The following is a 27,601-nucleotide window of genomic DNA, read 5'->3' as shown; positions in this document are numbered from 1 at the left end:
CACCAGATGCTTCTCAGAGGCATTAGTAGGAGGCTGGATTGAAAGGGTGGAGTAGCCAGGACTAGAATGAGGTGAACTGTAATTACATGCATTCATCCCACCATACTGACACATCCCTACACTGTTTTACTCATTTTAATACCGCTGTCAACTTATTGTGAATATATCAGACAGGGCAAATTGCGGTCATCTAGCGGCTAAAGTTCTCACCTTGAACATGTCAGGATTCCATATGGGTGCCAGTTCTGATCCCAGCAGCTCCACTTCCCATCCAGCTCCCTGCTTGTGGCCTAGGAAAGCAGTCAAGGATGGACGAAAGCCTTGGGACCCTGCACCCATGTGGGAGACCCAGAAGAGTATTTGGACTCCTGGCTTCGGATCGGCAAGCACAGGCCATTTCAGTCACTTGGGAAAGGAGGATCTTCCTCTCTGTCTCTCCTCCTCTCTGTATATCTGCCTTTGTAATAAAAATAAATCTTTTTAAGGAATATATAAATCTTTAAAATATATCTTTAACACAACACCTGGAGAGGAAGTTTCAATCAGCTTTGATAGTTCCAATGTTTAGTTATCAAATTTTACCTTCTTTCTCTCACATTTTTTTTCATTTTAGTTTAAAAACTATCATCATGATCCTCAAACACAATGTAAAGCAAGCTGAGAAGTAAACAAACAACTTACTGAAGGTGTGTTCGTGTTCTCCAGCCTGGGAAGCATGTAGCAGGCTGCAGGGCTACACCTGCAAGAGAAGGTGGAGACAGGGAGTTATGCATTGGTCTTGATTGTTCCTAGCCTCTTCAGTGGTTCCTGCTGTGCTAAGCAACGTCAACTTGGAGGCAGACACAGTGGCTGGAAAATAAAAGCCATCAGTTTCCCTGGGCAAGAATAGTGCCTTACAAGTGACAAGGAGGCATCCTGGAAACAGTATCAATAATTTCAATAATTGGCAGTGATTAAAATCAAGCAATCATTAGGTCAATGCAAGCAATTACTCTTCATTTAAAAATAATGTTACTGGGATTGGCATTGTAGGTCAGTGACTAAATTTCTCACCATGAACATACAGGGATCCCATATGGATGCTGGTTTATATCCTGGCTGCTATATTTCCCATCAAGCACCGTGCTTGTGGCCTGTGAAAGCAGTCAAGCACAGCCCAATACCTCGTGAGACTGCACTGTATGGGAGACTCACAAGAAGCTCCTGGCTCCTGGCTTCTACTTTGGCTCAGCTCCGGCCACTGTGTTGACCTGGGAAGTGAGGCAGCAGATGGAAGATCTTTTTGTCTCTGCTACTGTAAATTTGACTTTCAAATGAAAATTTTTAACAAATTAAACAAGTCATAACGTTACTACAAAGCACTAACTTATTTTTTCAACAAGTATTGTTCACATTACAAAATACCATAAAGTCACTAAAATGCATGTTTCAGAAAAATAACTGGATGGTATTAAGTATTTCAATATTTCTACATTCAAAGTAATTCTGCCTATAACTATATATGAAAATTAAATAGAATATTTAATCTATAAAGTTTTCTAGTAATTGTTCCAAATGAAAGTTTCCCAGTCTTCAATGACACTTCCCAGTTCCTAAACCCTCAACAACACTTGACTTTGCCATTTCATTTGCCTTAGCCAATAGGACATCCATAAATATGACAGCAACATAGTTTGAGAACTCTTTTTATTTTACCTCATTAAATAGTTACATTATGTCAACAGCAAAAGAAAACCATTAGATTCGAATGAGTGAATGTCATGATGCAGGAACCTGGGCTGCTGTTTGGGATAGATCATATCTGATACCCAAATGCCTTATTTATGCCTACTGGCAATGTTAACACTTCCAATGCAGTATCCTGCTATTGTGCCTGGAACACAGTGGGTGGGATCCAAGAACCCCATGGGAAACCTAGATGGATTCCTGTTACTGAATTAAGCATGGCAGGGCCCTGATATCTTGAGAGTGCTTCAACCCAATTTACCTTTCAAACATACATAGTATTTCTGAAAATGATTATAAAGAAACATACTGCATCTAGAACAACATTTTAAATTGATTTGTGGATATATCTTGGTGAGTGATAAAGAATTACATTTCAAATTCAATTCAGAAAACTTCACAAAGACACTTCTACAACTGACATTTTTATACATATTTGGGCATTCTACTTCTTTTATTTTCTCCCTTTATTTTATATTTAACTTTCTGATACAATTCCATGGGCTCTGGGATTTCCCTTACTGCAATATTCTATGCCGTATGGCCAGAAGTGATCTAACACACTACACCACAACACAAGCACCAAAGGTTAGTCTTCTTGACTCATTACCACCAAAAATGTTCTTATGTACCTTAGGTATCTGACCATATTCTTCATAATGTCTCCCACCTGATGATTCACTCCCCAAGTGACTGCACTGGCCAGTTTATTGTGATGTGAATCCAGGAACCAGGAAATTCTTCCAGGTCTCCCACATGAGTGCAGCATCACAAGGCCTTGGGCCGACCTCAACTGCTTTCCCAGGCCACAAGCAGGAGCTGGATGGGAAGTGGGGCTGCCAGGATTAGTACTGATGCATATGGGATTCCGGCATGTTTAATGTGAGGACTTAAGCCTCTAGGCCCGCATACCAGGCCCTGATTGTAGTTTTTTTTTAATTAATTAATTCATGTTATAACCTATTCTTCAAAAGATAAGCACATTAATGTTCCCTTTCCCCAAAAACTCAGGACCTGAAACAATCACTGTACTTCATGTCCTAAAATATGACCATCCCTTATGGTTACATTTATATTCAAATGCAAAATGCCCTAGAGAGGAAAATCACATTTACTGTGGATTGGAGTTTGACATAGCAAAATACACTTGAAAATTTTGAAATGATTTATTGCATCCTTTTAGGTGTTAAAAAACACATAAGAACTCACCAGGAAATTTACAAATCAAATTCATTATTTTTCAATTATGACCATCACCACCACCAATTTTTAGCTATTTTTACCTTCTAAAACCTATTGGAATTGATCATGGTGGTAAAGTTTCTGCTTGGGACCAACACAATCCAGAGTGCCTTGTTTGAATTCACACACCATGCCTGATTCCATTATACCTGCCTGCACAAGTCCACCCTGGGGCATCACTGATGTGAAGTTCAAGTAGACATTTCAGTTATATTGAATGCTTAGATCTAATACATAGCTTCTAACTACTAACTATTATTTATTTATTATTTATTTATTTGAAATGCAAAGAGAGCTTGCATCTGGTGGTTCATGTCAGACACTTACAAGAGCCAAGCTGAGTCAAGCCAAAATTAGAAAGGAGGAACTCTTTTGTTACAGATTATTATTATCATTATTATTATTATTACTTGGAAAGTCAGGTATCCAGATGAGTCTAGTCAAAGCTAGAAATAAGGAATATTATCCATGCCCCCATAGGGATAGTTAGAAACCCAGTTTGGTGGGATATTTTTGCTGTCTATCCAGGAAGTTGCTAATTAGAGGTAGCCAAATGCTGAGCTAGCAATCATGAAAGATAATATGGGTATCCAGGGCCTGGCAGCGTGGCCTAGCGGCTAAAGTCCTCGCCTTGAAAGCCCCGGGATCCCATATGGGCGCCGGTTCTAATCCCGGCAGCTCCACTTCCCATCCAGCTCCCTGCCTGTGGCCTGGGAAAGCAGTTGAGGACGGCCCAATGCATTGGGACCCTGCACCCGTGTGGGAGACCTGGAAGAGGTTCCTGGTTCCCGGCATCGGATCGGCGCGCACCGGCCCGTTGCGGCTCACTTGGGGAGTGAATCATTGGATGGAAGATCTTCCTCTCTGTCTCTCCTCCTCTGTGTATATCTGGCTGTAGTAAAATGAATAAATCTTTAAAAAAAAATATGGGTATCCATATCACTGGATAAACTTCCTGTGATGTCATACATGCCTCATTAGCTCTCAGTTTTAACATAATCTAATATGGGACAAGAATCTGGGTCGGAAACCAGCTTCTGAGAGTAATTTTTCTCCATGCTTTCTGTCCTGGCCTCTAAAACAAAAACACACAACAAGATGGCACCAGCATCCTGTGGCTAAGCATCCATCATCAGTGCTGTCATCCACATGGGTGCTGCTTCAACTTGGGCTGCTCGGCTTACAATCCAGCTTGCTTCTACTGGTTAGGAAAGAAGTAAGGGTGGTCCAAGTCCTTGAGCACCTGTGCTTATGATGGAGGGCTAGGATAAACTCCAAGCTCTTAACTAGCACCAGCCACCTTCAGCTATTGAGGACAGTTAGGGAGGGAAACTCCAGATGGAAGATCCCTATCTGTCTCTGCTTCTTTCTCTGTAATGCTGCCTTTCAATAAAAGTATATTTTAACAGAATGTATATTAAAAAAAAAAAAGAGGAGGAAAAGCAGAGAAGTCCAGTCCTCTCTGGACTTCTCCTTATTACCTTTAGTACTTCTAATCCAAAGTCACTGCAAATGTGCTGCTTCTATAGAGATTCACCCACAGTGGACGCTGCATATGGTGAAGATGGGATCTAGGTGTTCTCGGGATCAATCAGGAGCTTCGACACCCTAGCAGGCCCTGGGCCCATACCTCTCAGCATCACTCAGCCTGAGCATCGTTCTGGCAACAGGCAACTGAGGATAGAAAAATCATCAGAGATGTCATCTGCTGGCAGTCAGCAGGAGGAGAGCTGTGTTCTCAGTTGCACTTGACCTGGTCATGATGCGGGAAGGAGGTACCAGTTCTATTGTCAAATATCACTAAGTCTCTCTGCCTTGATCAAATCTTGAGTTTTCTTCAAATATGTATTTTTAAAGAGGTATTAACCAGAAACTATGTTAACTGAGAATGTTTCAAAATGCCTTAGGTTCCTTTAGAAAAGGATGTACATGGACACAGGAAACACCACGTGAGGGTATAGCAAGATGGATGCTGTGAGTCAGCCAGGAAGTGACCTCAGCAGAATCCAAATTGATAAACACCTTGCTCTTAAACTTTCAACCATTAGAAATGCAAGAAATGAATTACTGTGATTCAGGACAGACATTTGGTAGTATATTTTTATGGCAACCACAGCACACTCTTATTTTCCACAATACTTCTTATTGCCAATGAGAAAAAACCCACCATCAGAGCAATATAGAAACCAAAGGTTATGACTTTAGATGCCTAACACTTAAAGAACAATAGCAACAGCAAAAAGTCAAATAAGCCAGTTAAGTACTGATCTCAAAGTCTTAGAGAAATAAAAAACCATGCAGGAGTCATAGAAGGAAATTAGAAATAATGACTGGTGAAGAAATGAATAAACTATACTAAACAATACTGAAGACAATGGAAATAATGATTTTTTTGTGCTCGCTTCGGCAGCACAGATACTAGACTGGGAACTATTTTTTAAAAGACAAAATTAATAAGCCTTTATCTAGATTAAGTAAAAGTAGGGCCCTACATGGTATACTCACAGCTAAAGTGCTCGCCATGTAGGCGCCAAAACACCATATGGGCACTGGTTCTAATTCAGGCAGCCCTGGTTCTCATTCATCTCCCTGCATGTGTCCTGGAAAAACAGTTCATGACAGCCCAAAGCCTTGGGGCCCTGGACCTGTGTGGGAGACCCAGAAGAGGTCAAGGCTCCTAACTTTGGATTGGAACAGCGTGGGCCATTGTGGTCACTTGGGAAGTGAATCATTGGAAGATGTTTCTGTCTGTCTCTCCCATTCTCTCTCTCTCTCTCTCTTTCTCTACATATATATCTGACTTTGCACTAAAAATAAATAAATCTTTAAAATAAAATAAATCTAAAAAAGAAAGAAAAAAGGCAGTTGTGATAATTACAAACTGAGAAGAGTGAGGCCTGGGGAAAGGAAGGAGGTAGAACAGATAGCAATGAAAGTGAGAAAGAAGGAACAGGATCCAGTGTCCCATCCCAGTGTGTGGTGACTACAGTTCACAACAGGATAAGCTTATGCAGAAACATGGAACAGAGCACCCTGTTTACTGTAAAAGCAAAGATATATGGAAAGCCTGGGAACCTGGTTTGATCAACTTAGGCTGTATTTGTACACAACTACTGCATTGTACCTTGTGATATGATTCAGGTACATGTTGATCAAAATTCTGTGAAAGTTTTAAAAATCAGAATCATCCCTTCACAGTAACAATATCCAAAAAATTTGAAGTGCCTCTATCTACATAGTATAAGATACATTTAGGGCCCGGCGACAAGGCCTAGTGGCTAAAGTCCTCGCCTTGTATGCCCTAGGATCCCATATGGGCACCAGTTCTAATTCCAGCAGCTCCACTTCCCATCCAGCTCCCTGCTTGTGGCCTGGAAAAGCAATCAAGGAAGGCCCAAAGCTTTGGGACCTTGCATGGGAGACCCAGAAGAGGTTCCTGGTTCCTGGGATCGGATTGGCACAGCAACAGCCATTGTGCTCACTTTGGGAATGAATCATCGGATGGAAGATCTTCCTCTATGTCTCTCCTCCTCTCTGTATATGTGACTTTGCAATAAAAATAATAAATAAATCTTTTTTTAAAAGGAAAAAAATAAAGTTAATTTAATACTTTTTAAATTATTTATTGAATTTTTGTTTTGTAAGGTATTTATTCATTTTCACTGGAAATTCAGATTTACAGAGAGAAGACCAGAGAGAAACATTTCCCATTCACTGGTTCACTGCCCACACGGCCACAACAACCAGAGTTGAGCTGATTTGAAGCCAGGAGCCAAGAGCTTCTTCTGGGTCTCTCATGCACATTCAGATACAGGGTTTCAAGACTTTGGGCTGCCCTCTACTGTTATCCAGGTCACAAACAGAGAGCTGGATAGTAATTGGAGCAGCCGGAACAAGAACTTGTGCCATTATGGGATCCTGACACATGCAGGATTAGGACTGTAGCAACTAGGCTGTCATGCTGGATTCTTTCTTTTCCCAAGAAAATGTATTCTTACTTTTATTTTTTTTACTTTATTATTATCATTTTATGATAAATTTCCATAGGCCCTGGGATTTTCCTAAGCCCCTCCTTTTTAACTACTTAAAAACATTTATTTGCTTAAATGTGAAAATTGCACAGCACGAGCCAAAGACAGAGTGAGGTCTTCCCTCCACTTGTTTACTCCCCATGTGGCCACAAGAGGCAGCAAGGTCCAGGCCAAAACCAGGAGCTTGAACTCCATTCTGATGCTCCACAGGGGTGTAGGTGTCCAAGGAACTGGGACATTTTATTCTATCTTCCAAGCACATGAGCAGGGAACTACATCAGAAAGTGAACATTACATTACAACTGATGTCTCTCACATTCTTTTGAACAAATAATAGAGAAATTAATCAAAAAGTACAATGTGATTTTAGATATCGAGTCATTCAAAGAAAAGTGTTTGACACCAAATGATGGTATAAACATTCACTTTCTCCATTCTGATTCCTTTTAACATATAAATCTTTATTCAAATTGATACTACCCAAAATGAATAAGATTCTTGCTCTTGATACTAAGTAAAAAGAATGACAAAGATTACACACAGCATAGGAGAAAACAGTTGAGACTATACCTGAACTTCTTAAGAAATTGGGAGTATATCTGAATTTCTAAGAAATGAGACAGTGTTAATTACGATTGGGTTGAGATTATTTGCAAACACACGTTACAGCCTCTAGAGAAACTACTCAAGGAAAAACTTAGAAGATATATCCATGATAACCTAATACAGGACATAATATGTAACCATCTAATATATTCAGTTAAAGTGAGGAGATGTGGGTATCTAGTAGAGTGGATGAGAAACTGCTTAGGAGACGCTCACTCTTCACTGGACTTCCCTTGTTTGTGTGATCACAACAAATTCCATCTTGCTGCAATTTGACTTTCTGGATGGAAACAAGAAATTTCTCAACCATGCAAGTCTTTGCACCTGCTAAAATGGACACAGATTTAGTTCCTGTCTCCTGTTTTTGGCTTTACCATGTCACAATCTTGCAAGAATTTAAAGAATTAAGTAGCAGATGCTACATCACTCTCTCTCCCCATGACTTTTATAAATGAAATAAACTAACAAGAATTACTTTTTTAAAATGATAATGGAGAAATAGTTGCAAAATAAAAATTGACATGGATGTTTGGCGCAGCTTTTCACACAAAATTTGGAGGACCACATGCTTCTTCCCAGTGATTCTAAATAGAGCAGCTCATTCTTCAAAGGAAAATCTCATAGAAGAACCAAGGAAAGTCCACACTGACTGACAGTGATGAGTACGAGTTAATACAACAGTATAACTACTCAGTCAGTGGGAACTGCTACTCAGCAATGTGATTACAGATCTCAGTTAACACTACATGAAGAAAATAAAGTCAAACCAAAGCCTAGAGAAACATAAAATCACTATACATGGAGGAAATGTTAGACTGTAATCCTTCTACTCTACAAATACTTCATACAGTATCACAATTTATGCACAGTCTGTAACATAATATTGTCCTGCATGCAAAACAATTGCAATGAATTAGCACGTGAGAAATGAAAAGCAAGACAAATACTGTCATCATATCAAAACCTAAAGCAAAGGCCAGCATTGGGGTATAATATGTAAAGCTGCCAACTGCAACACCTTGAGTGCCCTGATTCCATCCCATATGGAATCAGATGTTCCACTTCCAGCCCAGGTCTCTGTTCATCTCCTGGAAAAAGCAGTGGAAGATCATCCAAGTGCCTGGGCCCTGATCACCCACATGCAAGACCTGGAGGAAGCTGCAGGCTCCTGGACTCAGCTTGGTGCAGCACTGGTTAGTGAGCCAGTGGGTAGAAGATCTCTGTGTCATATTTTTTTTTAAGACTAATTTATTTTTATTGCAAAGACAGATATATATATAGAGAGAGTAGGAGAGACAGAAACATCTGCTGTCTGCTGAATCACTGCACAATTGGCTGCAACTGCCAGCACTGTGCCAATCCGAAGTTAGGAGCCAGGGGCTCTTCTGGGTCTTCTACGGGAGTGCAGGGTCCCAAGGTCTTGGGGTTACCATGACTACTTTCCCAGGCCACAAGCACAGAGTTGGATGGGAAGCAGAGCTGCCGGGATTAGAAGCGGCGCACAAATGGGATCCCAGGGCACTCAAGGCAAGGACTTTAGCCAGTAGGCCAAGGCGCCTGGCCCTTTTTCTTACTTGAACTCTCATTTGAACATAAACAGATAAAAGATTTTAAAAAAAGAAAGAAAATAAATAAAGACATTTTTAAGATCTATTTACCATACCATATCACTTAAAACATATCAGTTTAAGAAATCACAAACATCAATTATCAGAGGGTACTCAGATTTAGTCACCTTTGGGGATGGAAGATCAAAGAGATCAACACTTAAACTGACAAAGGATTTTTTCAAATAGCTTGTCTACAAGGTCGCTGTGCCACCCCAGGCCTCTGCCAAGCACAACGCCAGCACCACATGCTGCCCCTCAACCTTGCAGCAAAACTCGCAGGAAAACAAGGCTGTTTCTTCCAACTGCTGGAGTCTGTGCTGCTCTGGTGTCAGCAACAAGAAAACTGCCCCAGACCCTCAGGAGGAGCTTCACTGAGGACTGAGCTGGGGGCTGGAGATGCTGTTGCTCAAGTCAAGAACTTTACCTTTACATAAAGAAAAAGGAAATCATGCCCAATGTGAAGGTCGCACTGTCCCTGGGCACTCCCCCCTCCTCACTGCACAATGGCTTCAACTGGGAGTCCTTGTGTTCAAGGTCAGGGCTGCAGAGTGAGGATCCCAAGCTCCCCATCCTGGCCCCCGCCCTGGGGCCCCGGGGCCTCAGGAGATGCTCTCACACACTCACCCTTCCCAGCTTCTGACGAGTCGGGGGTCCTGCAGAGGCTCCTGGGGGAGGGAGCTCACAGGGCAGCACTGGCTCAGCCACCTGCGTCTCTCCACCAGCACAACCAGCAACGCGGATATGCTGGCGCCCAAAACAACCTCCCGCCTGCTGCCGCAGAGCTTCCTGGGTGTGCGCCTGATTGGACTGCTCCCACCAATACGCATGACCTCACAAAGCGCAGCCAATCAGCATCACAAACGGCAGTCAGGTAGGATTCTGGAGGGAGGGGGATTGAGGGGCGGGGCTTCACCTCAGGCTGGAAGGGGCCTCCTCTCTTGCAGCTTGAGCCTTCCAACAGCAGGGGCCGCTGTCGCCTTTCACATCAGTCCACCTCCTGGCCTCTCCTTCCCTCCCTTCTTCAGAATCCAGTTCAAGTCTGGAAACCCAGAAACAGATGGCAGGAGTCTCAGATGCACCTCACTAAATGTTCAACAGATTCTGGGACTTTTTTCCTTTACATTTGCTTTTTTTCCCATTAGTTCATTCGAGCTTTTAAAATGCCCAACTGAACTATACTTGAAAATATATAAATTAATCTTTTCAATTTCATTTCTGCCACTCATGTTCATTTCCTGGTTTATATTTTTATTTTCAAAGTGTTCCATATCTGTTTCTTATTAGCACATATTAATTTGATTCTCTATGTTGATCTCCTACCCAGAAATCTTGCTAGATTCTCTGCTCTGTTTAAATTTGGTTTTCCACAAAAGGGTCATTAGTGTACATTGATAGTTCTGCAGCTTAAAACTTGGCCATTGGACCCAGCACGATAGCATAATGGTTAGGGTTCTCCCCTTGAATGCGCAGGAATCCCATATGGGGCCGGTTCTAATCCAGGCAGCTTCACTTCCCATCCAGCTCCCTGCTTGTGGCCTGGGAAAGCAGTCAAGGATGGCCCAAAGCCTTGGGAATCCGCACATGTGAGGGAAACCCGGAAACAAGTTCCTGGCTATTGGCTTCGGATTGACACAATACTGGCCCTTAGGGCCACTTGGGAAGTGAATCATCAGATGCAAGATCTTCCTCTCTGTCTCTCCTCTCTCTGTACATCTGCGTTTCCAATAAAATAAATAAATCTTACCCAAAAAAAACCTTAATCATTCTGCTACAATTTCCTTTCTGGGTTTCATTTCCTGGTTACACATTCACAACAATGTGTGACAGACACAGAGAGAAGGGGGCTTGTCCAGATTCAATCTAGCAAAGTAAAACCAGCAGTGAGTGATATATGTAATTAATATTATATGTATATTTCTTGTTATGCAGTATATATTTACATCTGTTACTTGGTTTCCATAATGTGTGGCTTTTGGTTTTTGTTTTATAACATATCTCTTGTAAGGAGTTTTAAAAATTTTTATTGGAAAGTCAGATATACAAGAGGAGGAGAGATAGAGAAGAAGATCTTCCTTCCACTGATTCACTCTCTAAGTGGGCACAATGACCAGAGCTGTGCCAGTATGAAGCCAGGAGCCTAGAGCCTCTTCCCAGTTTCCACATGGATACAGGATCTAGTGGCTTTGGACTATCCTCAACAGTTTTCCTAGCCACAAGAGGGGAGCTGGGTGGGAATCAGGGCTACTGGGATTAAAACAGGTGTCCAAATGCAATCCCAGCACGTACAAGGCAAGGAGCTAGACCACTAGTCCACTACCCCAGGCCCTGTTTTAAAACATCTTATGCCTAAGTATTTCAGAAAATCCTCTCATAATCTCATGAAAAATTAAAAGTATTATGAAGAATTGTTTATATTCCTGAAATTTATTGTTTACATGCCATTTCGTTCTTAATGGCTTTCACTAATTTATTTTGCTGTTTATTTATTTATTGGAAAAACAGATTTAAATAGAGAAGGAGAGACAGAGAGAAAAGGCTTGAATCTGCTCGTTCCCTTCACAAGTGGACACAATAGCCAGACCCGAGTTGATCTGAAGACAGGAGCCTCTTCCAGGTATCCCATATGTGAGCAGGGTCCCAACACTTTGTGACATCATCTACTGCCTTCTCAGGCCTCAGCAGGGAGCTAGATGGGAAGTGGAGCAGCTGGGCCATGAACTAGTACACATATAGGATCCCAACACATGAAAGCTGAGGATTTAGCCACTGAGCCATTGTGCCAGACCCCTATTGCTTGTTAATTTTGTTAATGGATTGCAACAATCGCTGGTTTTCACTATATACAACACAAACTTGAGACTATAAATGGATCCCCACCTACTGTGCTGGTTTATGTGACATGTTCTGTACTTCATGCTTAGTTTTAGAAACTTATACAAGCTTTGCCTGCCTCCTTGTGTCTCGAGCCCTACATGTTTGGAACTAGGCCTGGATGTGTATAACTCTGACCTTGGTCCTGGGACTATAGGTTATCTACAGTTTCAACACCTCACATGAATGCGACCTGTGCTCATCCTTGCATCTTGTCATTATAGAAATTTGTCATTTGGGCATGACACAGTAGCCTAGTGGCTAAAAGTCCTCGCCTTACACTAGCAAGGATCCCATTTGAGCAATGATTGCTGTCCTGGTGGCCCAACTTCCAATCCAGCTCCCTGCTTGTGGCCTGGAAAAACAGTGGAGGATGGTCCAAAGCATAAGATAAGAACTCTTACACGCATGGGAAACTTGGAAGAAGTTCCTAGTTGGAAGGTTAAGATCAGCTCAGCTCTGGCCGTTGCAGCCACTTGGATATTCCTTGTGCCTACACCATAAACCAGCTGCCTGTAAAGCAACATCATTTACTTTGATCACTAATCAGTATTTCCCTCCACCCTCTCCCCTCTCTCTTAGTCACACTGTGCTCCACCTACTTCTCACATCTCACTCCTTCCTTCACCCTCCTCTGTCTGAAGTTCCCTAGCTAGCTTTCCTCACTGAGAACCTGAGTGGCCACAACCACTTCTCCCCCTCCTGCTCCCTCTTCCTTTGCTTGAAAGTGCAGTTTTTCAAAGGTTTAAGCTTTTTCCTTTCTCCTTTGTATACTTCACCCACACCCACCCCTAATCCTGAGGGATGAGCTTAAGGACAATCTAAGTAACATCTACTGGCAAATATACCAAAATGTTACTTTCAAAACTTGTTCAGTAACTTGCTACAACAGAGCCCTCCAAAAGCAATGAATATTCAACCAGAGATTTCTACACCTTCAATTTTGATTTAGGCCCTGGCATATTGGTCTAGTGACTAAACTACTCACCTAAAATGCTCTAGGACCTCATATGGGCACTAGTTCTAATCCTGGAAGCCCCGCTTCCCATCCAGTTGCCTGATTGTGGCCTGTGATTGCAGTTGAGGACAGCCCAAAGCCTTCAACCGTGCACCCGCATGGGAGACCTGGAAGAAGTTCCTGTCTCCTGGCTTTGGATTGGTGCAGCTCCAACCATTGCGGTCATTGGGGAGTGAATAATCAGACAGATCTTCTCTGTCTCTCCTCCTATCTGTATATCTGAGTTTGCTATAAAAATAAAATAAATCTTTAAACATTTTTTTATTTAAGTGAGATAAATATTGTCTAAACATAAACATAAGAATAACTATCCTCTTGTAAGCTATGAACAATGTTGTTCGTAATTAAATACAATTCTTTGCTTTTTTGTGAAAGATTTAGTTTATTTTTATTGCTAAGTAAGATACAGAGACAGGAGGAGAATCTGATCTGTACCCTATTATGTAAACAGATTCTATTTCAATCAGATAATTTATGCCTTCAGGGCATTCTTGACAGGCATTCAGAAATTCAAAAGCTTCCAATTCTGGAACTTTATTTAACTTCTGTAACAAGATAAATTTTGGAATTAGCACTTGTAAAAATACTTTTTAGGCAAGTTGTGATAGCCAAGTGCAAATGTCCTTTCCTTGCACTTGCTGGGATCCCATATGGGTGCCAGTTCATGTCACAGCTGCTCCCTTTCCCTTCCACCTTCCTGCTTGTGGCCTGGCAAAGCAGTCGCGGATGGGCCAAAGCCTTGGGACCATGCACTCATGTGGGAAACCTGGTGAAGGCTCCTGGCTCTTGGCATTGAATCATCGCAGCTGCAGTGGAGGCTGCCAATTGTGGAGTGAACCAGCAGATGAAAGTCCTCCCTCTATGTTTCTCATTATCTCCGAAATCTGACTCTCTAATAGTAAGTAAATCTTTTTTTTTAAAATAATCTTTTTATGATACACTCTGAAGCATGTATAAATCTCTGTGATGTTGGAATCATGTGAAACAAAAATGTGTACACACATAAAATATGCATTTAAATAACTTCAAATGGATAAAATCATATATACACTTATTCAGTATAAATTTTGAAAGGTTTATTCACAGGTACACTTTTAGACAAGTATGATGAGTCTCTATATAAACTCCAATAACCAACCAGAAACAAAACTGTGTTGTTCTCAGTGCTGACTAAATGGCTGGGCTAATTCTCAACTCCAATTGCTAAGTATGCCTGTGGCTCTGACAGAACCCAGTATTAGCTAACAGCACTGCTGTGGAATCAGTCAGCACCCAGCTGGGTCACCAGACCAGAGCCTGCCCTGCCCACATCATACCATTGATGCTGAACAAGCAAGGCAGTGGCCCAATGATGGCCAGTCAAGTGAAAGGCCAGGGGCGGGGAGGAGGGGAATCTAGGAGATCCCTTGACACTGATGGAATTAGAAGTTCAGACATCCTGCTCTGGATGTGGACTCCATGAAAAATGATACAAGGTGAGCATAGGGATCATTGTTGAAAAGGTTTCTGTTGCTACCAAATAGGACCCCTGAGAGAACACACTCCGTGATTCTACAAAGGGACACCACTCGCTTAGAATCAATCCTACAAAATAAGCAAGATTCATTTGAAGAGAACACATCACAGAAAACAAACTCACTGTTATTAGGAGGCTTGTAATAAATTACATCATAAATGTAATTATAAGCAGCAGTCAGGCCTGGTGGCGTGGCCTAGTGGCTAAGTCCTCACCTTGAACACGCCGGAATCCCATATGGGCGCCGGTTCTAATCCCGGCCACTCCATTTCCCATCCAGCTCCCTGCTGTGGCCTGGGAAAGCAGTCAAGGATGGCCCAATGCCTTGGGACCCTGCACCCGTGTGGGAAACCCAGAGGAGGTTCCTGGTTCCCGGCTTCGGATCGACCCAGCATCAGCCATTGCGGTCACTTGGGGAATGAATTATCGGTTGGAAGATCTTCCTCTCTGCCTCTCCTCCTCTCTGTATATCTGACTTTGTAATAAGAACAAATAAATCTTTACAAAACAATAAGCAGCAGTCAAGTGAATGATTTTCACCACAGCCTCTGCCTCTTTTTGATGCAAGGCTGTCTCTGCCAGTGTCACTGTCCTGGTAGCTGTTTCCTCTGGAAAGTGCTAGCAACATCAACCCCCAGTGACCATGCCAGTCACTTCATGTGCAGCCTTGCTCAGCACCTGAGCGGCTCACCTCTAGGTTGCGGTCCCTACATGCCACTCCAGGATAAGTGTTTGTGCCTAGGTCCCCAATGACCATAACCTGAAGGTCAGCCCTTCCAGGGAGAGCTTGGCTGTGCTGGCCCAGTGAGTCTCTACAATGACCCCTCCCACAAGCCATCTGCAACATGGCCAGTAGTTTTTTTTTTTTTTTTTGGATTATTAAATTTTTTTATTGTATTTTTGTTGACAATATTTACATAGTTAATTACGGTAAAAAAAACTGTTCAGGGGCCCGGCGGCGTGGCCTAGCGGCTAAAGTCCTCGCCTTGAAAGCCCCGGGATCCCATATGGGCGCTGGTTCTAATCCCGGCAGCTCCACTTCCCATCCAGCTCCCTGCCTGTGGCCTGGGAAAGCGGCTGAGGACGGCCCAATGCATTGGGACCCTGCACCCGCGTGGGAGACCCAGAAGAGGTTCCTGGTTCCCGGCTTCGGATCGGCGCGCACCGGCCTGTTGCGGCTCATTTGGGGAGTGAATCATTGGACGGAAGATCTTCCTCTCTGTCTCTCCTCCTCTGTGTATATCTGGCTGTAATAAAATGAATAAATCTTTAAAAAAAAAAACTGTTCAGGGGATATAGGGAAGTGGGTAATAGTATTATGTCCATATTGTTTCCATCATGTATCTGAGGTAAAGGGGGGTATTGACGGAGAAGCCCCACCCAGTTTCCCACCCACCCCAAGTCCCGGATGTGGGGTATGCTCTGAGATCCTTGTTCAAATGGTTTTAATAGTTCTCCAGTTATGAATCTCTACCAGTTTCACTCGATGAGGTCGTCCACTGATTGACACAGTCCATCATAGAGTCTTCATTTGCCCAGTATTTCGCTGCCAACATATAGCTGAGATGGTTGATTGACTTGCTCTGTCCTCTGTCTTTTCTTGGCTAGGGTTCTGAGTCCTGCAGTTCGATTGGGGAGATCTCCAAAGAAACTTTGAGGTATTCCCAGATTAGTTTCTTGTATGTTCTAGCAAGCACAGGGCCCGGCACAGTCCATCACCCCGATCAGCTGGTGGTTTCAATTGCTGGGTTGGTTCTGTTTTCAGTCCTGATTTCCACTGGAACCAATGGGTGTTGCAGTCCAGCCTGGCTCTGCCCAGCACACACTCGGCCCTTGCATCAACCAGTGAGAGCTGCAGCCTAGTCGGGGCGACCCACAATAACCACCACCAGGCCCGCCCCCTACCCTGGTTTGCCAGTATGTATAGCAGACTAGTCCAGTCTGTTCCACATCCTATTTGGCTCTTATACTTGTCAGTGGGTATTAAAGCTTAGTTCCATCTAACCAACTCAATTCTCCAGCCCTCACAGATGTTGTTGAGTGCCTCTCTGTCTAGCCACCCCAGCCCTCACCTTAGTTTTCATGCCCTCCCTTGGCAGTAGTGACCCAAGAGGGGGGAACCCACTATTTCCCTCTCAGGTCTCTCTCAGTCCCGGTTTATGCACTCTTTAGGTGGTTCTTTGATTTGACTTGACAGAATTAGTCCCCAGTGCCAGCCTCTGCCAGTTGATGCTGTGGCTAGGCCCAAACATCCCTCACCCACTCTAATTTATGCTTGCACCAGCAGGAATAATCCACCCAGCCTGGCTTTTCCCTGATCTAGTCCACGTGCAGCGCACAGGTGTTGCCGCCTTGCTTAGTCTGGTCTGTCCCCATCCCAGCTCAAGTTCTCCAGTGGGAGTAGCTGTCTGGCGAGGGAACCAGCCCCTTAATCCTCCCGCCGGCTCTGCCCCTCCCTTCCTGGATCTTGCGCATGCTGGTTGGGTGCTGCGGTCAAATCCAGTACAGGCAATCTCACCCTAGCGTTCCATAGTGTGCACTGGTTTTGTCGCGACCAGTCCCAGCTCAACCCACACTCTGTTCTGGTGTTCGGATTTACCAGTTTATGACATGAACTGACTCAGCCCGGTCTGCCCCTGACCTATGCCAGATGTATGCCAGTGGGAAACTTTCCATGGCCTATTCTGGGCTGTTTCCTATCATGCTTCTTGCGCTTACCTGCAGGGACTGTGTCCTGCCAGAGGAGTTGCCCAGGCTCCTCCATCAGAACCTCTCCCAATGCCAGATTTTGCACATACCAGGGGGTCCTTGAGCCAGCCCTTTTCAGCTCACTCATGTCCTAGCAGGAACAGTGGCTTTTCCTGACTGGCTTTCACCCCATTCTGGTTCTTGTTGTTGGACGTTTCAGCCCAGCCATGGATCGTCCATACCCACATACAGCTCACACATGGCTCAGTACGGGGTTGAGACCCAGCCTAGTCAGTCCCACATCCACCCTGGTTCTCCAGGACACCAGATGATGTTGGGGTCTGGCCTGGCCTGGTGCATCCAATCCCAGTCCACACTAGTGCCTCGGGAGATTGCAACTGTTTCCTAGATAGAACGCAACCCCATTCCAGCACACGCGCCCCTTGGTGGGAACCTCGACCCAGTTAAGGTGTCCCCTTACCTCCCAAACTTGGCCTGTTCCTAGCCGTAGATCATGCGCCTGCCAGTGGTTGCTCTGACTCAGCTTGTCTCAGTCCCTCACTTGTCCTGGCCTCTGCCTTAGACTGTGTGGCTTAGTATCCTTGACACAAATAGACCAGTAGGTGCCAGAGCATGGCTCGACATGACCTGTGCTCCATGCTGGTTTCTAGTTTTGCTTGTAGGCTAAGGTTTGCTCAGTCCTACCCAGTACATTCTGTTCCGTTACCAATTTCTTCAAAGGAGGAGTTACCGCCATTGGGAACTTTAAGGATTGACTGAGATCCCAGAAGCACAGTGGGATCAACCTGGAGCTACCCAAGCAGTGATTCAGACGACCAATACCCCAGAGCTCCCTGGCCGGGCGGCCAGCAGGCAGAGCCTGGCACCACATGGTGCACTGGCCGCCGTGGGGGAGGCCGAGGACTCGTTCACTGCCTTGTGACAGTGTCTTTGGCGTGAGCCCCCAGCATTGGGTCCGACCCGGCAGGGGCACCCCCCACAGCCGCAACACTGTGAGGAGCTTCACTTGCCCCCGTCTCCAAGGCCCACAGCCAGGTAGTCTTAGCCAGCACCTCAAGTGCTCACAGCCACTGCTGCACCTCTCTTGGGCCAGGACAGTTTTGCCAAAGTCCCTAGCACCGCTTCTCAGCCTACACTGACTCCCCACATGCTGCTCTAGGGCCAGGTTGGCTTGGCCACTGCCACCCCTACAGAAGAATAGGTGAACCCGGCGGACATGACTGGCACTCCAGGACCCAGCGGCCTTGGCCATGCACCTCTTTTTCCGCTTCCACTATGAACCCATAACATGTCTGCCAGGTCCACAGCTGGGCGAGCTGGGCCACGATCCTGTTCATTCACACAGCTGCTCCTGAGTCGGCTATGCTGGGCTGGCCACTGGCCCTGGGTTCCCATCACTATGCCCACTGCTCCAGGGTGGAACCAGTCTTTCTCAGCCCTCCTGCATGATACTCTGCCTGCGTTCCAGGGGCAGATTCCTCCACCCACCTACAATGGCTCTAGCACTCCTGCCCTGTCCCTTGATGCAGGTACAGGCCTACTTGGAAGGAGACCCCTAACTTCCAGTCCTCCCAGTCCCCTTGCCCCTCAGGTGGATTTGAAGGCAAGCACAATCAGTCAGCACTGCCTGCTTACCCTGAACCTCTAGCGCCCATCAGGATGGCACTCCGGGGTCAGGCCAGTGTACATGGAGCCCACGCTCCCCTAGCCTGCCTGCTGAGTGCTCCAGAGCTTCAAGAACTAGGTTGATGATCTCCGTGCCTCTAGCCCTCCCACTATGCCCACTGCTCTAGGGTCAGGCAAATTCTGCCTGCAATCCATCACCACCCACCAAACACACACACACACACACACACACACACACACACACACAGAGCAGGCTTCTCTGCTTGCTGCAGCAGAACCAGGTAGGCACTGCCAGTCATCCAGTGCCTCCAGCAGGCTGCTTTCCCACCTGCCACTCCAGGAACTTGCCCTGCTCAGGCAGCCCATACACCACTGCTGAAATGACCTGCTGTTTCAGACGGAGTCCCCTGTACCCCCAGCCTGCCTGCTGCCCATTTCACCAACAACCAATCCTCCAGCCCCCTCTTCCTGGTTTGTCTGTAAGTCACTCCAGGTTCAGGTGGACTCAGCTGGTGCCTCACACCCGTCTAGGTCTTCCTCCTCCATAGCCTCCTCCTGAGGTTCTAAGGTTAGGCCTATTCAGAGGTTGCTTCACGGGCCCCCGCAAGCATGCCATCCACTTTAGGGTCACATCATCCAAGCCACCTAGGCCAGTGCGTCCTGCATAGCACCCTTAGCTCACAGGCCATGCAGCCCCAACCACTGTTTGCCCTAGGGTTAGCCAAGCTCACCTAGCATCACACATCCCGTGGCTCTTCTCTGGGCTTTTGCTTGCGCCCTATCAGACACCATGCCACGCAACCCCAGTCCTCCCACTGTGCCAGCTGCTCACTCAGACCACACCCTGTGAGTCCCCAGACTGCCCGCCATCCAATGTCTCTTCCAGGGCCATGCCATCCTGATTGCCACTGAAAAACCAGGCCAAGGACAGACCCCATCAGCTGCAACCCACCTGCCAGGCACTCCAGGGCCACGTGTGCTTGAACAGGGACTCCACCCTGCCCGCTGTCCACTCCTGGGCCAAAAGGTCTTAGCTGGTATCCCCATGTGTGCCTGGCACACACACTGTTGTGCTCCAGGGACAAGGGGTCAAGACAACAAGCCAAGAACCAAAGTCGCCCACTGACCACTTGTTCCAGGGCCAGGCCAGACAAGCCAGTACACTCTATACCTGCTGCCCTCCCACCATCTACTTCAGAATCAAGTCATTCTGGCCAGTGTCCCTGCTCCCACAGCACTGTAGCTGTCTACTTCAGGGCCAAATTGTGCTGGGGGAAGGCTGCACCTCTAACACGCTTCCTCCATTGCCCACTTGCCCATCCAGGGCCAGGCTTGTAGAGCCAGCGCCAGTGCACCTCTGGGTCAAGCGCACTGTCACACTGTCTGCCATCTGTTGCTGAGAGCCAGTTGGGTTCAGACAGTGATCTTGTTCCCTCAGTGCTCGGCCCCTTCTGCCAGCCACCCTGCATGCCTTGAGTCCCCCAGCCCACAACATGCCCACCCTGTCACCTTATTTATCTTTCTAGTGGCTTCTCCCACATTAATAGCCCTCCTGCCAGCTGCTCCAGGCCCAGGCCAGAAGGGCAGCCCCAACATTCAACTCTAGCCTGTCTGCCCAGGAGGACTTTCTGCTGCCCCAGGGCAAGGTGGGTTAGAGCTGCAAGGAATTTGAAGCAAAACACTGCAGAAACAACCTTGTTTCTTGTCTCACATGACACACTTTTCATACAGACAACTCTAGACTGCAAAGCAGGATTTATTTAATAAGAGGCAGGAGAACAGTTGCTGTCCTAGTGGCAGGACAGGCTCCAAAGGAGGAAAGCCCTGAAGAAAATGGTGGAAATAGTGTCTTTTATGCACCGTTGAGGGGAGGGTTTCACATGAGTCACCCACAGGCACAGAGAATGAAACTTATTCACAATGGGCAGTAATGTCTACCACCTAGCCCAGAAAAAAGAGGGTCAGACTTGTGGCTTCCTTCTTGTAGCTAGGGTAGGCAGCCAGTTCAGGATCACCAGCTTGGAAGACACAGCCCCACTCCATCTAGGCTTTCCCTTCTGCCCACCTGGGACACTCACCTATCATCACCTGGAACCTGAGAGGGCTGCGATTTTTTGTAACCACTCCCCTCACAAACCCAAATAAAGGCTCCTGACCGGGTGTGGCACACTCTTTTGGTCATGTGCTTCCGTTGCTCCAACACTCTGACTCTTTGTCTCCCCAGAACCTGCTTGCTCTATGTCTTCCTGCAGACAATCTCTGAGGACAGGTAGCCCCTGTGCATGGCCTCTGTATGTCTGTGTTCCTCATTTTCCGTTCACTGTTTGAACATGACTGTAAAGATGTTAATTCCAAGATGCATTGTATTACTAACTTGTCTACTTTCCAAAGTTCCAGGAGAGGTGAGACCTAGCAGTAATGGAATGTGGGCAAAAAAGGCAGGGAAATGTGAATGTCTGCAGCCTTGTAAGCCTGTTCAGGCTGTTCGCTGTATGTCTCTTAGGATAACTTATATTGATGGGGAAGCTGAGACATAAGTCTTCAGAGTAACAGACAGATTTGTGGGTAATGACCATTTCTTCCTCTTGGGGTTTCCATTCAGACTGGATTGTCACATGGACTTGGCATTTGTTAATTTCTAGTAGGCCCTGTTATCACCAAATTTAGTTAGCAAAGACTCCTTAATACACCCTAGACTTGTCTGGCATGATCTTGCTTGCACCGCACAACACCATCCTGAAGATAAGCTGAAATCTTAGCACAGTTCCTTTGGCCGTAACCCAGAGATGAGGTTAGTGTGACCCACATCTCACTGCGTTTGATATGGCAACAGCTGTGAGGGATGATTACTATGCTGATTCTATCCCTGTGTTCCCTCCCCAGAGGAAGGGAACAGGAAGGAACATGGAAATAGGGGAAGACCCTGTTCTCACATTTTAAAGGATAATTTTACTAGGGACTGGAGATTCAGTCTGACTTCTGACACACTACTCCAGAACCTTCATGTCGACAACCGCCCTCTGCTTGCTCCAGAGCCAGGCAGGGTAGGCCAGCCTCTCCTTTCATTAGGCATGCCTGCTGAACATCCTGCTTGGCACTTAGGGACCACGCCGGCTTAGGTGGTGCCCACTGTGTCCCCCAGCCTACCTGCTGGTGGCTATAGGGCCAGGCCAGGTGGAAAACTGTCCATAAGCCTCCAACACGCAGGCCCTCGAGCCCTGCTCACTGCTTGAGGCCGAAGCCAACTCTGTAGACCACCCACGCACACAAAGCAGTCCACCAGCTGCCCTGTTTGCTGCTTCAGGTCTAGGCTGGCTCTGCCAGGGACCCTGCCACCCCTGTCCTCCATCTTGCTCCTTAGGGCTAGGCTCACTCTCTGGACCCACAGCGCCTCTAGAATTCCCACCTTGGTTTTTGCAGCAGGCACAGGTCTTCTGTGCAGGAAAATCCTGTGCTTCTAGCCTGCCTGTCACGCCTCCCTCAGGCTACTCCGGGTGGCTCTGTCTGCCACTCCAGGGACAGACAGGCTTGGCCAGAATAACATGCCACAAAACACAGCCACCAAATCAAGCAGCCTTGGCATGCCAGGTCAGATGAGCCCAGAGGTCACTTTCAATGCTCCCAGCCTGCTTGTCAAATACTCCAGGGTTTGGAAGGCTCTGCCACTATCCTGTCAACCCCAAACATGCCTGTAGCATGCCTGTCCATCTGCCCCATCAGCTGCTGAAGACCAGGCTGGCTCAGCCAGCAACCTGCTCTCTCCGACAGATGCTGACCCATCAGACTCCTCAGGACTGGTCGGGACTGCTCAGCTGCCAACCCCTTAGCACTCTGCACCTCTGACTATCAGCCCTGATAACATGCCCACTGTTCCAAGGCCAGGACAGGCCACTTGGGCCAGTGTACAGGCACTGCATCCTGCAGGCACCACACTCTTTTTGAAGCTCCAGGCCTGCTTGTTCTGATCGCACCATGCCTCTAGCACTCCTGCCAGTGCCTCTAGTGCCAACCCCCCATGAGTCTGCTCCAGGGTCAGACCAACTGCCCCATGTCCCTGTTCTGCCCGCCCTCTACCATCTGCTTCAGGGCAACACAGGCCCTTCCAGCATCCCCACACACCCAGCACAACTGCCCTGCTGGTCCGCTGGCTGTTGCAGGACCAGACCAACTTGGATGGCAACCCTACACACAGGCCTACCAGCCAGGCTCTCCAGGTCCAGGTGTGCTTAGCCAGCAATGCCTGCACCACCACCACCGCCCCAGGACTCAATGCCATCTGCTATGTCACCAGGGCCTCAAACCTGGCACCCCCAGCACAACTAGCCAGCCTGACCTTCCTCACAGCAGCTGCCCTAGGGCCAGGCACAGTCACTCAGCCATCCGGCACTCACAGCAGGCCATTGGCCCACCTGCTGCTTTCCCTGTGCCAGTTGCAAATCTAGCACTCCTACCCTGCTCATTCCTACAAGCACAGGCTGGCTGCGCTGACCACCCTGGGACTCTAGCCTGCCCAGTCCATGGCAGTGGCTGTTGTTACAGAGCCAAGGCAGTTTGGGCAGTGCCCCCTCTGCCCTTGACCCCCAGCTGCCCACTCCAGGGTCAGACCACATCACTAACAACAATAAATCCCCTATGCCGCTGCACTCCACATCCCCAGCCAGCCTGCAAGCCACTCCAGGGCCAGGCTGACTTAGCTGGATCCCAGCTTCCTGCTCTAGGGCCAGACCTGTTCTGTGGGTGCATCACAAGCCCTCCACCCCAAGACTGTGGACATGACTATGGTCCTCTCAGGTGTAGCCTGCCCACTGCCCTGCTGGTATTCCAGGACCAGGCAGACTTGGCCAGTGACACAGTGCCATCTTCAGGGGACTCACCTGCCTGCCACTCCAGAGCCAGCTCTGTTCACCCTGCACCCACCATGCATTCCCCACTTCCACCATAACTGCTACTCCAGGTCCAGGTAAGGGACTAACTCTGGGATCAGGGGCTGGAGTCTCTCAGGGCCCATGTTGCTTCCCTCCATTAACTACCACTCTCCTATTCCCCACCAACCAGCTGTCTGGGCTATAGTCTTCCAGAAATGGGTACAGTTTCCCTGTGGGTAGTTTCCTCTGTTTTTGCTCAATGACCCCTGCCTTTGCTGTACGTGTGTGTGGCTGGATGCAGAGACTCATCACCTTTACTCTGGTGGTGCTTGCAAGATTGACTCCTGGTGCCATTTCAGCATGACTTCATCCCACAGCCTGCTGTGACCCAGCACAGGATTTGACCCAGGGCCAGCTGCACACTCCTCTCTACCTGTCTCAGGCCATGCTAGTGGGCACCTGCACCTTCCTGTAGGTCACAGTGCAGGGAACAAGGGACCCTCCACTGAAGGCAATGCAGATTGATCGATTTGAAAGGCATTGTAACAGAAGGAAAGAGATCTTCCATCAGCTGGTTTACCAACTGTCTCAGAAACTTGGGGGTATTACAGCCAAGTGTTGAGGCCATTAACATCAGCAAAAAAGAGAGATTGTTTGCAAAATGTCTTAGTTAAGAAAAAGATCAAATGACATGTCAAGATTCCAGAGAATCGTAATGGTGGAATAAACATTAAACTGATTGACGGTAAAGACCCTAAATCAAAGACACCAGCTTGGACCCAGCACAATAGCTTAGTGGCTAAATCCTAGCCTGGCATGCCTGGAATTCAACAGGGGTGGCAGTTTGAGCATCAGCAGCTCTACTTACTTTCCAGCTTCCTGCTTGTGGCCTGAGAAAGCAGTAGTGTTTGGGTAAAAGCCTTGAAACTCTTCAACCATGTGGGAGATGTGGAACAGGCTGCTGGCTCCTGCCTCCTGGCTTCAGATCGGCTCAGTTTTGTCTATGGCTGCCACTTGGGGAGTGAACCAGTGGATGGAGGATATTTATCTTTCCTTCTTTCTGTAGATCTAACTCTACAATAAAAATAAAACAAAACCTGTAATGTCACTAATATTCTCCTGCAACACACACACATTCTCTCTCAACCTCTCTCTGCATATATATGTATATATAGTAGAGAGTCTGTCAGTTAAGAAAACACTTGGATCCAAAGGGCTCAAAATGCAATAGGAGATCAGTTACGTATGTTTGTTCCTTGTGGCTCATGTGCACATCACAAAGATCTAGACTGGGCAGCACCAAGCGGCCCATCAGGCTCTGTCTTCGCCCTTCTTGCACTGGCACAGTGCAACATTACTACCCAATATTACTGGAGACTTTCAGGGAAGTTCTAAAATAACAGCTTCTGTACAATCCCTTTGAGCCTTTACTAATGCTCCACCAGCCTCACCACCACACAGAGGTGTGCTCCTCTAAGACAATTCCTTAAGACTAACTGCAGAGCTTTGCCTTATATCCTGTCTCAAGGCTAGTATTTTTGGTGTGGATACTGAATTGTTTTGAGATCCTGATAAACCTTTGTTCATTTTCTTTTTGTTTAGGAAAATTCCTGAAATGTGACTGACAGCCAAAGTGATAAGCCAATTTCCCACAGGAAAAAAATGTGGCTATTGGACTGCCTCATTTGGATTCATAATGACTTGTAGACACTATGTGGCACAACACTTAACAGTAAAGGACACTTAATATTAAAAAAAAAAAGACTAACTGCAAAGCTGCAGCACCATTTTATGGCCATTGTAAGCCACAACAAGGAGGAAGTGATTATATGGGAGAGAATCTGATTATGGCAAATTACTTAAACAGCAAAGTGTCTGATGTTATAATACACTGTACTCTAGGCAGGCATCAGGCTCCACTCCCTCAGTGAAGAAAGCTGCAACCAAACAACTTCTCAGCTATACACTCTAAGGCCTGGACTTAACAAAACATAAGCAAACCAAACGCCTTAAACTGAATGAGGAAGAGACAAGAGAGAACTACATAACAGGGCCACTGCTGCTACAGGATTTCTCTAAGAAGTCAGAGAAGACTTCACATCACTGCTTTCGCAAACCCAGTTTATTTTTAAATTTCTGCATGTGCAGAATAAATGAGGCTTCACTTCCTTCCGCTGCAAAGAAAAACTAGACAAGGAGAGGGACAAAGGTTTCAGTAAGGTACCCTGAGGTTCAAATTCCCACCTCTAATAAGTACAAGCTAAGTAAATTGTCTAATTTAAAAAGCAATTCCATTTCTTTAACTGTGAGTTAGTGATACCATTAAATAGCTAATGTGGTTATGGGCAGGGTAAATGAGATAATAGAGTGTTTGACTTGCTGCCTGATTTGCACCAAGTCCCTTTTCATCTCATTTATTGTTTGTGTTTCCAGGGATAGGCACTGAGGCACACTACATAGAGCTGCTGGCTGCTAGAGGCACCCACTTCCCATATGAGCACTGGTTCAAGTTCTGGAGGTTCCACATCGGATGCAGCTCTCTGATGTGTCTGAGAAAGCAGTGGAAAATGGTCAAGAGCTTGGCCCTTGCAGCCTTGTGGAAGGCCCTGAAGAAGCTCCTGAATCTTGGTGCTGCACCAGCCCTGTTTCAGCCATTGCAGTTATTTGGTTTGGGGAGTGAATTAGCACATGGAAGACCCCTTTTATTATCCCTCCCTTTATTTTTCCAAATACAAAAACAAATGTAAAAATTTAGGGCCCAGCATGGAGGCCTAGCAGCTGAATTCCTCACTTTGCACATGAGTGCTGGTTCTAATCTTAGTGGCAGTGGGGGACAGTCCAAAGCCTTGGGATCCTGCACCCATGTGGGAGACCAAGAAGAAGCTCTAGCTCCTGGCTTCAGGTTGGCTCATCTCCAGTCAATGCAGTATTTGGGAATGAATCATCGCATGGAAAATCTTCCCCTCTGTCTCTCCTCTCTGTATATCTGACTTTGCAATAAACATCAATAAATCTTTTTTTAAAAACTAAAATTCTGGCCCGGTGGCGTGGCCTAGCGGCTAAAGTCCTCGCCTTGAACGCCCCAGGATTCCATATGGACGCCAGTTCTAATCCTGGCATCTCCACTTCCCATCCAGCTCCCTGCTTGTGGCCTGGGAAAGCAGTCGAGGATGGCCCAAAGCTTTGGGACCCTGCACCCACGTGGGAGACCTGCAAGAGGTTCTAGGTTCCCAACTTCAGATCGGCACAGCACCGGCCAGTGCAGCTCACTTGGGGAGTGAATCATCAGATGGAAGATCTTCCTCTCTGTCTCTCCTCCTCTCTGTATATCCGGCTTTCCAATAAAAATGAATAAATCTTTTAAAAAAAAAAACCAAAATTGTAAACAAAGGCATCTTTTTAAAATATGGAAATTCATACAGTTTTTCATAATATCCATTTGCATAAATTTGCAAACACTACGTCATATGCATGCAGTTAAAATGCAAAATGAACTCATAATTATCTTCTTCATAATCAATGTTGAAATATCGGTCTATATTAATTTGTTGGCCAGGAGCTAAGGAAGTAGATATATTCCAAGGTCCAAAGTCTTAAGGATTACTGCTGCTATTTAAGAATTTACCCAACTGGACTCTAGCATGTGGCCTGCTGCCACATAGAAAAACAGGCTTTTGAAATCCCAATATTCTTTCTGCATTTTCTGCTTCGTTTTTGTTTGCTTGTTTCTAGTTAACTGTATAATGCCCATATTTCTCCACAGAAACAGAGTAAAAGACTCT

The 27,601-nt window shown here is 46.2% G+C and overlaps 1 long non-coding RNA gene across 1 annotated transcript in view; it reads right to left on the bottom strand.

Moving 5' to 3' along the window:
• LOC131482605 (uncharacterized) overlaps nucleotides 1-27,601 on the bottom strand; it is a 53,891-nt gene that overhangs the window by 15,408 nt on the left and 10,882 nt on the right. Inside the window, exon 2 of the long non-coding RNA XR_009247153.1 lies at nucleotides 682-739. This is a non-coding gene — a long non-coding RNA (uncharacterized LOC131482605). The remainder of the gene's footprint in view (nucleotides 1-681; nucleotides 740-27,601) is intronic.

The sequence above is a fragment of the Ochotona princeps genome, chromosome 19 (genome assembly GCF_030435755.1).
Source record: "Ochotona princeps isolate mOchPri1 chromosome 19, mOchPri1.hap1, whole genome shotgun sequence".
In the NCBI taxonomy this organism is placed as follows: Eukaryota; Metazoa; Chordata; class Mammalia; order Lagomorpha; family Ochotonidae; genus Ochotona; species Ochotona princeps.
The sequence above is the reverse complement of the archived record's forward strand: the minus strand, read 5'-3'. Positions and strand labels throughout refer to the sequence as shown.